This window comes from Callionymus lyra, chromosome 3 (genome assembly GCF_982586985.1).
Source record: "Callionymus lyra chromosome 3, fCalLyr1.hap1.1, whole genome shotgun sequence".
NCBI classification, from domain to species: Eukaryota; Metazoa; Chordata; class Actinopteri; order Syngnathiformes; family Callionymidae; genus Callionymus; species Callionymus lyra.
Window position 1 is genome coordinate 22,023,828 of NC_141820.1, and position 12,161 is coordinate 22,035,988.

A 12,161-nucleotide genomic window follows, 5' to 3' on the forward strand; every position below is an offset into this window, starting at 1 on the left:
ACTCTTAAAGGATTAACCTATACAAAGGATGTAAATTGCATATACAAGTGTTTTTAATATTTCTAATTTACATAAGATGTATTTTGAAAAGATACTTTTACAATAAAACAAAGCACACACAGCTATACCAGTCGCAACACTGTTAAAACAGATACAAATAAAAGGCGAGTATCCTTACGCGGTATTTCGTTTAGTAATAATCATAGTTAGACCCAAGAATAAGTAATTAAAAAATATAATAGATCTGCTCACGAATCATGTGTCGCACATTTCCTAGTTCAACGCTAGGAACTGAATGAATAGATTGAAAAGTGATTTTCGAATCGACTTTCTTACCATTAGATGAGAGAAGAATTACAATATTCAAATCTGGGAACGTTGGACTGACGACCAGTTCTTCAAGACCTAAAAATATCTGTGGCTCGATTGTTCATTCAGCGCTGTAGCTCACCCTGAGCTGACCTCTTCTGTGTTTCTTTTTTTCTTTCAGCCTCCATCTCTTCACTTCGGCAGCTGGCGCGGCTCCAAACTGAGAATAAGTTAATGTGCCAGTATCCAAGTCCGAGGTTGAAAAGTGATTTCAATTTCCAGAAAGAACTTTTGAAACACTTTGGATGTCCATTGTTCCTAGTCTTTGTAAGCGTGTGCATGTGGACGTTTTTTGCCTGAATCTTCCAGCACATTCTTAGACCCGGAAATAGAACATGCTTCTTCCCTCGCACCAACTTCAGATTACAGCTCTTCACTTCCTAGATCTGTCAGTCCTTTTCTATCCCTCTCAGAGCTTTCATCCCACCTGCTTGTCAATATGTGCCGCAGACAGAAGACTCTTGGACAGATGTTGGACAGAAATGACTCAAAAACACTCCAGATTGTAGGCCGAGGTGTCCTCGGATCTTGAACGACCGAAGGGTTGAACACCTCAAAAATACACACTGAGATTTGTGCCAAGAGTAACAAATGTAAAAACGTCTGCCTTTCTTAGATTGTGTATCATTTTAAGCAAAATATCTAAATAAATTATCTTTAAAATCACTGTTTCCTGAGCACAACTCCTCCGTTTTAAAGATCTGAACTGCAGGGAGTTATGAAACCTCACACATTACAGCAGTGAATGTAAAAAATATCAATCAATGGTAATTCATTTAAACCACTTATTTGAAACTGACATAACTGTGTTTACAAAGTACACAAAAAGAGACAAAAAGTACTTCTTTGATTCCATTCTGCACCTTAGTTTTTCACAAAATAAAAGTGATGCCTCATAAGCTCTGATGTCACACATAAGGACCAATAATGTAAGAGATGGAGTTTCCAGTAAAAGAAGAAGAGGAAGAAGATCACTGAGGTTTTGTGGAAGTGTTCATCTACGACATAAGAGGGGGGGGGTGACATGAAAAGGTGGGGAATGATGACTTGCTGTGGGTGACCTCAGATTGCAAAGAAGAGCACTTCAAAAAAACAAGAGAAGAGATACAAGGAGAGGAAAAGGGAGATGATGGATGGCAAAAAGAAAAGGTAAATAAGACGACTGAAAATAGGAAGACGAGGTAAAAGAAGGGACATTTAAGAGGAGAATGAATGACAAGGAGGAAGAGAAGAGTAGAACAAAATCATAGGAAAAAGAGGTATTTTGAGGGTAAACACAAAAGCTTCTTATCGCTCATAGAATCTTGTGTTTACAGTTCGGACCACCGTGCCCAGGCCTCGATATTCCAGGAAAAGGCGAATCTGATTAATCGGTGAAGGATAATCCAGTTGTTCACATGACTGCAGGGATTGTTAGACTTTCTTTCACCTGAACACAAAACTTTTAATGAAAAAGAAAACAGGCCGCATGTGACTGCAAGCCATCTGTACGCCTCTCACACACACTCGCATGACTTCCTCTTGCAGGGAAAACTGTGGGCGACACAGGTGTAAACAACACTCGCAGACTATGGGAAGGAAGACCACAGTATATTTTGAAGCTCGTCATGGTTGAATTCATCCTTCAGTACGGTTTTCTTTCTTTCAGATTCTTCACACAAAACAAGCAGATTAAATATGGGATCATGTGACCATCCCACCCTTGACACCATTCGATGAGGTTGACCAGGAGAGACGTCAAGAAAGAGGGAAGATGTGAAAGACAAGGACTCGATAGACATGATATTTAAGAGACAAAATCATCTGACAAACGGTGAACATGAGCAACTGCTGTGAAAGGGGAATTAACCATTCTGTCAAAATATGTTAATGTTCAAAGTTGCTGCATAAGCTGTTTCAGACAGGATTTTCTAATGTGTGTGTGTGTGTGTGTGTGTGTGTGTGTGTGTGTGTGTGCGTGTGTCAGCTTATTTGCGGAGGGCTTTAAGCAATTAGGACAGGAAACAGAGGCGATGTTGCTTCAGTTTCCCTGTGGAATTAAGTTATGCACCATCAACACACAGTCGCACATTAACACACAGCTAATTCCCACTATGACTGTGAATATGGCCTCAGCTGTACTACACACAGACACACACACACACACACACACACACACTTCCTCCTGACCCATTTCCCAAAAACACAAGACACCACCTCCCTTCTCGCTCGCTCTCCCCTGTCCTCTATCGCTGTCTCTTCATCTGCTGGGAGCAAAGCAGACCAGACCTCTTCTGCTTCGTGTCACTGGATCAGAGGCTCGCGCACACACACACACACACACATAATCTCACACACACACAACCAAACACACTCTCTTAATCAGTGTGTTTATGAGGCCAAAGGCATGCGAGAAAAAAGCTCCACACTGAACTTTGCAACTCACTTTTGAGCTCTAAAGTTCTTCATATACATTGTACAATTTGAGCTCAATATTGAAAGGTTTTTCAAAAAAAGCTTTTAGACCAGATGTGTTAGGAGTCATAACAACCGTGTGACTTTATTACATCACTTTGAAAAGAAAGCTCAAAGTGAGAAACAATTCAAATATTTGATGCAGAACCAATTTGTCTCTTCCACGTCATTGGCGGATGGTTTTGAATACAAGTTTCACGACAGTTGTTTTTGTGATGCAAAGTGTCTCTTTTGTTCTTAAAGGGGAATCATTGTGCTTCATGTATCAGGGTTATTTACAGCGATGAAACATGGGATGGTTCGGGAAAGAAAGATGTTTGGAGTATAACTCCACTGACGTCAGAGCCGCCAAGCCTTTCATGTAACTCGGGCGAAGAGATCATGGGAAAGATGATCCGTCAACCAAGATAAACAACCCTTGCACTGAAGGACTTCATGGAAAAAATAACGTTACTGTACTTTTGACTTTTCTAAAGACGCTGCGAGGGCTCAGTGGATCAAGTCTGTTTTTATTAAAGCTGGTAGCAGCAGCGAAGTTCACTGAACTCTTCCTACATCGCACAGTACAGACGTCCAAAGCCGTTGGGAATTTACAATATTTATCTTCTGGCAGTGGAGAACCTTGGGTGGAATGATCAATATCAATTGTGAAACACGGACATAAGTCAAAGTAAAAAAAGAAAGATAAAAAAAAAAAGTCTAGTGCAGTGTTGGTCCTACACTGAAATACTCCCCAGTGCTTACAAAGAATCCCAAGAAACTTAAATAAAATGCTCTATATTTCTGTCATACACAGACCACCCGCCCTGACCCAGTTCGCCTCTGCCTTGAAATGCTTCTGGTCCAGTGGTTCATGTGTTCATGTACATAAAAAGAAGAAGAAATAGAAATACAGCAAATGTCTCTTACAGAGTTCATTTTAACTTTATTAACAAAGTTTTGACAAAAAGCTTTTGCAATTAAATTAAATGAATATTTGAATGAGTTGTAAAAGACGGGGGTCACTACAAATTTATAAAAGGATTATGGGAAAGATGGGACCGACAGCATCAGTAATTTTTGCCATCTCTCCATTTTAACAGGATTAAAAGATCCCCATAAAAATAAGTCCTATTTCTAATGTTTTACTCAAAGACTTTATGACAAAAAAAAAATCAAATATCACTGTTCAAATGTAAGATATTTATTATTAAAAGGGACTTATGTATTACATATACAAATTTGGAATCTGGAAAAGTAAAGACATTCAACAGGGATTTACAAGTGAATTAAGGACATGAACTGAGGACATGACTGGAAGGCAATAGAAAAAAAAAAAGTTTACCAGAACAGTCTGTTCACCATCTTGACTTCAAGCCAGATCAGAACGATCAAGGATGAGGAGAAAGACGGGAAGGAATGTGGAATAAACTGAACTGTGTTTATATACTCGCAGCACTGAAGATGAAAAAGTAAGCAAAGGTGTGGGACCATGCTCGGAAAAACTAATATGAGAACATTAAAGAATGATGTTTCTATAGGGACCCCGAGTGTGTCTGCCTCCATGTTTCTCCCCTCAGCCTTCAATTACTTCCTGGATCCTGCTCATCCAACGCCATCATTCCTTCACGAAAAAACCCATTTCCAAGGATTTAAAAGTTGTGTTATCTCACATTAGCTACGGTTATATTCCCTTATTTCCCTGGAGAGGTTTTTATTTAAGACCCAAATTGTTAGTTACAAACATACACAACTGGAAGATGACAGATAAAAGCCAGTCAGCTTTGGTGTAAAATATATTCATTACAGTTTTGAGCCTGGTTTCTTGGAGTATTGGAAATGAGATTCTACAAATGGGAAAATAAATCATTTGAAGAAGTTATAACAGATGAGACGCGCATTTCATGCACACTTTTCTCTCGGCATTACCAGCGAGGGTTAGCCACGGCACGTCAGCCGCCCCTGCACTGTCACCATCATCCTCCCGCTCACAAAAAGAGTCTCAGCCCACTCCAAACATGTTGTGCTTCTTCATTGTAGCCCGGGAGTCATCGACAGGTAACGAAGCCCGTCGAGCCGACCGTAGAAACACCAGCCACACAACTCAGAACATGTTTTCAAATTAGTCACAAGGTTTATATGAAACGACGAGTCAATTTAATGAGCTTTTAAAAATGTTTCAAATTGTATTTCACGTCATTAAAACGGTTAATTTGACTGGAAATAATGTACGTTTCAACATTACTGTAAGATGACTTTTGACTCATTTTTGGGAATCCCACATCCACTTGGCAGCAATAGATAAATTCAATGGATGAATGAAAGTATAATTAATTAAATAAACACATGAAATTTTAAATCCATGCCCATCCTACAGATCTTGATTTCATCATGCTTACAAAGTTCTGGCTATTAGAAAGACAGTATCTTGTACTGACATCACTCAAACCTTTTCAGGAGCCAAGGCATCTGGCAGGCGAGTTCCCACACAGTTTTATACGACTTATTTGTTCTACTGCGTAGTTGGTGCCCGTAACGCTAAATCTTACTACTCCCTGAATGCATAATAGAAACTTTATTGTGGATACAATGTTAGTATCCAATACTAACTAGTTCATAACATTGCTAACTGCAGTTAATCCTGCAACCATCATCAACCATTAGTCCATCATCCATTTTAACCATCGCTATTGTGTAGTTTCCTGAACAAAAGTTGTTTTTTTTCATATTTTTTGTGTTTTAACTATATATTTAGAAGTAGTATATAGTATAACCTCAACTGAAACTGGAAATAAACCTGTTAAAGATACCATGGGACTTTAATTAAGCATTAAACATATTTTTCTGTTCCACAAATTTTCCAATATTATGTTCATTAATGCCTTTCCTGTGCGGCTGAACGCTCGCTCCCATCAGCGCGGAAACTTCCTGAAAGCCACACAGGAAGACAGAATCAGGCTGCATCAGAGATGGATGGCTCTGGAGGTTGGAGGGGCGCACATCTGGTTCAGCTCAACACAACTGATGCTCCTCGAGGAGGAGGGAGTCGGCGAGGGGGCTCGGCGGTAATGAAGTGTGCTCTTAAAGAACATCAGTCTGCTCAAGAACAGGCAACTGACACAGAAGACAGAACACAGCAGGACAGATATCCGTCAACTCAAGGATGTGGGTCATTAGAAAGCTAAAAATCCGGCTTTGTATTTCACTCAAAGGAACTTTTTCCCCAAATGATTTTCTAGGTTCCAACATACTCGAGATTCCCCAAAGGACCAACGCATCGGGGTGGGACGAATGTGCTGCACGGTGCAAGCATCTTTCTGAGAGAAAATAAATGAAGACATCTGTATCCCAAATGAGTCATGTAACCAGTTGATTATCCGTTCTACTCTGCGGTCAGGCCTCCATTATTAAGGTCTTCACATGGCGCGACCAATAACCGTAAAGAGAATCATTTTGTCATCTTCGTAGCACAGACTTTAAAAAACAGGTCCTTTCGGTGAAACGTGTGGCAACAACAGTTTAATTTCAATTGATATGCATTATGTGTTGGACCATTTCAATTAGGTCTAGGTTGATATGAAGTGATTGCGCAAACGTCTCCATCCGAGGGAATCCATTTAATGGAATCAGGAGCCGAGGTCACCTGTGCGAACAGATCGTTATCATTAATTATTTGGTAACGTTATCCACCTTCTCTTCCTGCAGTAACATTGTGGAAATTGCAGGAGCTGGTCTGGTATCATATAAAGATATCATCTGGAATGCCTGGAATATGTAATACACATCATTATCGGTTATAGATAAATATTTAATCTGCCGAGGAGGTTACAGTAGGTGCTGGTCATTATTTAAATCTAGAAAAGTAATTTATTAAGGAAGTATATATAAAGAATATATATATAACAAGGTGAAAAAGCTGTATTGAAAACAGACAGAAAGACCTTTTAGGCCTTATAATTGCCAAAAGAAATCATCCTTTTTTCCATTTTCAATACTCCATTGAACATTTTCAGGAGGGTCTTCAGCCCCCCTTTCCGGCTTCTGACCATTAACAAAAGGAGTCCCTTGGGGTGCCTTTCCCTCGACCTAATGAAGTTGCCCTCCCCCTAAAACTTTCACTAAGAGTTCAATAGTCTACACATGCTCATGTTCAAGTCATTCCAGGAGTCTATAAAACATGTAGACAAGGCACATATACACACACACACACACACACACATATATACAGTTAGATAAATCATAGATATAAAATAGACGTATACAGAGGGACATTATTGCTCAAGAAAACTACCGTTATTGCCTTAAGCTGTGAAAACTAGAGACTCATCCACTAGACAACTACTTGTTACCACCGAAGCATATCCACCCTGAGGTGTAGGTTTGTTTACCATTCAGTTTACTTTTTTTGTTATTTACTCTGATTCAGTTTAGTTAAAGTTTTCATGAAAATAGATCCTTGTTGGACGGAAGTTGTCTCAGTGCCTCATAGTTTAATTTAAAAAATATTTTTTTTTAGGATATTCCAGTAACAACATTCATGCCACACTTTAACTCTAGGGCAAATAAATAATATCGGTATAAATGTATTGTTCAGCAAAAAATTAAATAAATATTTTGTTGAGTCAATAGTTAACAGGTTAAAGACAAATGTTTCATTAATGATGACAAAACATCTTAGATAATTATTACTTTTTAACATTGTGTTCCGGCTGTGTTGTTCGGGTGGGTACGACCTTTATATGGTTACGTCTGCTCAAGTACAGGAAACTGATAAGATAAGATAATTACAATACACTTTCACTCCAGTGCAAAGAAATGTTATTGGTATAAATGCAATGTATTGCCGCCACTGCAAAAAAAAAAAAAAAAAGGGCACATATATGTACGTAAAATTATGCCTAGATTATCTGCCATTTGACCTGATGTAAAACGTTAGGAGTTCTATTCACATAAGGCTTCAGAGCAGACGTCTGGCTGCATACAGCGTATACGTCTTATCATCCCGGGTCGACGTCGTTTTGGGTCAAGGTTTGTTTCTCAAAAGCCCTCTGTTGGCGCCTTCAGCAGCCTGTAGGCAACAAACTTCTGTGCACTGTGTTGGCACACCTTTCTTCCAGCACCGGCCCTTTGTAGAATGTGAGCAGAACAGTGGCCGGTCTGTTCCACGAGGCAGACGGCAACCATGAGCCTCCACCACCCGTGACCCCTTCCCCACTGTTTTCCCCCCGCCACGGAACACCCGATTAGATTTTTTTTCTTTGTAATTGGGCAAGACTATTTTGAGAACAACACACGTCCTCGCTCACTGAACCATCCTCTCGTATCTGAAAATGCAACATAAAATAAAGCATTTCTCATGAAAAAAAAAACAGTACAGTAACTCTAAAGAGAAATGACAGCAGAAGAATGAAACCCCAGATTTCTCTCGTCACTCGCTCTCGGAGATAGAAAATGAAATGCGGGGCTCTGCTAAAGACATAATGAAAAAAGCTATTATCAGTACGAGCTTTCATCAGCACAGCATTCATGCATGTTCAATACAGAATGAGTCTCTCATTTCATGATGTCCCCATATTGGCATATTAGCATATTGTTGGCTCATAATAAGGACGACGAGATAAAGTTCCGAAGATCACGTTCTCACCTATTAAGGAATCGCACCAAATGAGGCCGTTTTCTTGGTTCACACCAGCTCACGTGGTCAACCTCGCATTAGAAAGAAAAGTCTGACTTTATTAACACCATAAGATGAACCTGTGTCGACGCTTCAAGAAAACTCTTTTGCTTCTTTGTGCACATTTTAATACATTTATTCGCCATCAGTTCTGCCTGGAATCCAAATGGAGCAACAAGACACAGAGAAATGGCAAATTCTAATGATAAAGTATTCAAAGTACATCCCGCTAACATTAAAGTCTGATGAGGAAGGTGTGAAAAGTCAGGTCTGCCAGGTGACTGCTGAAACTACTGCATCTCACATGGCTGCTATAGACTGGCTCTGAAAGACAGAACTAATTTTCTCTACAGGAGACGTTCTGTTTTCGTCCAGATATGCAAAAGTAACCAAGATGATTGGCAGAATATAATATAAAAAAGCAGAAATCCACTCAGAATTGTCATTTTTTTTCTCTTGTGTTGGCAGAAATCCACCAGCACTTTACGCTGATCTACTTCTGAGTCCCACTGAACATTCATCTTTAACAGTATTTGTCACCAATTATGCTTTATAATTTCAGTGTATTACATACACATGTGAATATTATTGAATATATAAAAGTCTGACTTCATCTGGACGCCTACTGTTCCTGTAAAAAAAACGAATGCAATCTATTGTCCAGGTCTACACAGAGACAGAGTCAGTCACATCAAACCAGTTTTGTTTCAGACATTTTAGGGGTTTTGTCCACACCAAATAGTTTTTTCTATTCACTGAAATCGAAACATTTTTTTATGTTGACAAAGCCTTGACAAAGACTGGATATCAAACTACAGTTATTTGAGGGCACGGACTGAAAAGCTTCGGTAGTATTTGAGTATAAAAACTTGTTACAATTATATTTAAGGAAATTTGCTGAAAAATGTAACTCAAGAAAATTACTATGTCATTTTTCTTTTTGTCTGAATTAATCTAAAACTGATTTAGAATAAAAGTATTGTTCAGGAACCGGTATCGAAGTTAAGGTATTGTTACCGGTATCGAAAGCTTTTGATCGATACTTAACTACATATATTTTCATGTTAGTTTTATCGTTTTATTCTTATTTATACCTTATCCTTTTTTGGTGTTGTCAGTAGTAAAGCTATTAGAGATGACATTATTATTATTTTCTTTGTGGTGAATTTCGGTCTTTACAGACATTTATTCTTTCGATAGCCTTGGAAATATTTGGCCTTCAACCTCGGAGTTTCAATTTCTTTCTCTCTTACAAAGAATTTATTTTCATACTTTCATACTCAAAATCTCAGTTTGCTCACATCACTTCTAAAGTTCACACAAAGCCTTTTCCGAATCGAATCTGGCGTCTGGAGTATAGAAGTTTTTTAAAAGATAAGATCATGTTTTTACAAACATCTTTGCCGTTACAGTGACTTGCACCACAAAGAATGACATCTACACGTCTAGCATGAAAACTTCAAGTCTACTTATTTAGCACATTCTGGTCTTGGGCAAAAATGTTGACACGTTTCGAAATAAAATGACTGAAAGTAAACATTAGCTCGACTACATCGATAACTATAAAGTAAAGGGCTCCGTGTTCTCGTCCACACAAAGAGGGAACGGATCAATGTTCTCGCATAAAAAACCTAAGAGGGGTTTTAATGAGTTAGAAAGGACGTTGCTGACAAAATACCTGTTTGAATATTAAGTGAAAACATGCGCAGGGTTTGGAGGCAGCCGGAGCATCTGCCTCTTCCTCCGAGACACAAACGCCCTCTCAGACATAAGATGAAACACACTGAACATCCCAAGAGTGTGTGTTCCTACAGCAGCAGGACAACAGGAAGCCACGGTCAAGAAATCTAAACTAGCCGGTGGACAACTCGGGTTGACACGGCGACAACATCACGACAAACATCAGAAATGGCGAATATTTAAATCGGAGACAGCTCCTCTATTTTATATTTTTTTTATCCAGCACTTTATCTTCCCCCAGCGGTGTCATATAAAGGGTTGCTTACACTTCACACTCGAACAGATGGCTTTAATAAAAGTGATGCGGCAGCAGTCGACGGGCTGACAGCGAGCAGGACGACGGCTCGAGATGAAACGTTTCTGTGACATGAGTGAAGAGCTTCGGCTGAGAAAATATGCCACGTTAATTGAGCCGTCTGTAAAAAGTTTAGCACTAAACTTGTGAAAGCTCTAAGCCAAATACATAACTTCACGGGACAATGTGACGGCATGTGTTCCGATCCTAGCAGTGACTGGTAATGCATTCTCTTGCATCTTAGTGTGACCGAGATCGGATTTTAAAAACTACATGAATCCAAGCGTGGCTCAGGATATAGCCCAATTAAACCTGCATGAAACTGGGTGTTTATTTCTGCAGAACTCAAAACTAGTCATGAAGAAATCTGTGCTGAATAGACATGTTTTCAGGAGTGTCGTGGTCCGCGATCACGTCTAACTGTAGTGAACCATATTTCTGTAGTATCACCTTCACTTGTTCCATTTTTTGAGTTCGTCTGTTCTCACAAGCAACATTTAATAAGAAATTATTTAGGGGAAATTCCATCAGCTTCGTCGTAACGGTACTGGTAAAGCTTTGTATCTAACTAGCATTAGCTTTGAATCTAACTAGCATTAGCTTTGAATCTAACTAGCATTAGCTTTGAATCTAACCAGGATTAGCTTTGAATCTAACTAGCATTAGCTTTGAATCCAACTAGCATGAGCTTTGTATCTAACTAGCATTAGCTTTGAATCTAACTAGCATTAGCTTTGAATCTAACTAGCATTAGATTTGAATCTATCTAGCATTAGCTTTGTATCTAACTAGCATTAGCTTTGAATCTAACTAGCATTAGATTTGAATCTAACTAGCATTAGCTTTGTATCTAACTAGCATTAGCTTTGAATCTAACTAGCATTAGCTTTGAATCTAACTAGCATTAGCTTTGTATCTAACTAGCATTAGCTTTGTATCTAACTAGCATGAGCTTTGTATCTAACTAGCATTAGCCGTCACATCATATTTAATGATCTTAGCAACACAAACAAACAATAAAGTGGTGATGATATTTTAGATTATTCACTTTTAAACTAGAGATGTAACACAAATAACAACAAGCCCAATTTGTGATCTTGGAATGAATAAGTGCATTTATTGACATAACTTTTTACGATTTATATTGAAATTAAATCAAATTGTACCAAATGACAATTCCTTCTCACATGTACAGTGTATTCGAATATATAAAAATGTCCAATCTCCTCATCTACAGTATTCAACTTTAAATCTATTTATCCTAGTATTTTAAGTGTATAATCATGTTGAAGCCACTTTTCTTCGTCCCTACTTTCTTGTGTCTCGACAGCTCCTCACAACAGTCACATAACATTTTGTGGCCCAATAGGAAATTTAATTGCCTGAAACTCCTGAAATGAAATAAACGAATAAAATCTCAACTTGACTTTATAAGATGGACTGTTTATCAGTTGTGGGAAACTCCTGTGAGCTCCAGCACAGCCAAGCATCACCGAGATTTACCGGGCATTTGAAGATAAAAAAAGGAATTTTAGGGCAAAAATAATTAGCCTTTGTGCAGCTATGTGTTGACACAGCAAGTGCCGTTTAATGAACTGGCTTTACAAGGATTTTATAAGACGTGGCCTATGGAGAGGGAGCGAGAGAGGC

At 38.7% G+C, this 12,161-nt stretch overlaps 1 protein-coding gene across 1 annotated transcript in view; it reads right to left on the bottom strand.

The window, feature by feature from the left end:
• plxnb2a.1 (plexin b2a, tandem duplicate 1) overlaps window positions 1-12,161 on the bottom strand; it is a 152,232-nt gene that overhangs the window by 81,997 nt on the left and 58,074 nt on the right. The gene's annotated exons all lie outside the window — the stretch shown is intronic.